The sequence below is a fragment of the Notothenia coriiceps genome, unplaced genomic scaffold (assembly GCF_000735185.1).
Source record: "Notothenia coriiceps isolate Sejong01 unplaced genomic scaffold, NC01 NC01_scaffold00001860, whole genome shotgun sequence".
Taxonomy (NCBI): Eukaryota; Metazoa; Chordata; class Actinopteri; order Perciformes; family Nototheniidae; genus Notothenia; species Notothenia coriiceps.
In genome coordinates this window covers 5,808-6,635 of record NW_011334561.1, presented here as the reverse complement: position 1 = coordinate 6,635, position 828 = coordinate 5,808, and positions in this window count along the sequence as shown.

Below are 828 nucleotides of genomic sequence, written 5' to 3'. Positions count from 1 at the left end.
CCGAGGGTGGGGGTGCTCGGCCGGCTGGAGACGGCTCCGATGCTGAGGCGAGGGACTGTGATCCTCCCCGAGGAGGTCAGCTGACAGGAAACAGAGGTGTTAGGGACAGAAAGACTCAGAGGCTTTATTTCATGTGTGTAGGTACTGTATGTGTGCCATTATTATATTCATGTACCTGTCATTCATGATTAACCAAAATGTAAATATCCTATAAAAAAATGTGGGAAACATTTTTTTTAAATAAATAAATAAATACATGTTCAAATAAGTTTAGAAACCAAGTGGAATGTGTCAAATGTATTGAGCTGGGGATCACAGTTTGACAGCTATAGGCCTTCAGCTTTCATGCTTAAAACATAACTTGTTTTTTAAATGAAAGAGGGCTCACACACGAACAACATGACGGGTCAGGGTAACGTAACCCGTGACAACAGAGATCAACAACCTATAGCAGGGCCTATCACAGAATGCAGCTATTCAATACTCATTCTTCTTTAAGAATATGAGCATGTCTCCTCAGGGGAGAGGCGGTTCACAATCAGGCCAGCTGTAGAGAAGACCCTCTCAGCTGGGATCTGGGCCTAAGATGAGGTTTGAGTCTGCGTGATCTGCGTGTAGGGAGGGGCAGCAGCCATATCATTAGCTAGAACTAGATCTGATGGATTTGGACATAAACGTGAGTGAAGTATAACCGGAGTGAGAGAGATCAGCACCTGCAGCTCTGCCCGCAGTGAGGGTCCGGTGAGCGGAGCAACACACACCTTTAGACCTGACACACTTAGCTATGGCACTGTCGTATACATTGAATTATTCAATTTGATAATATAG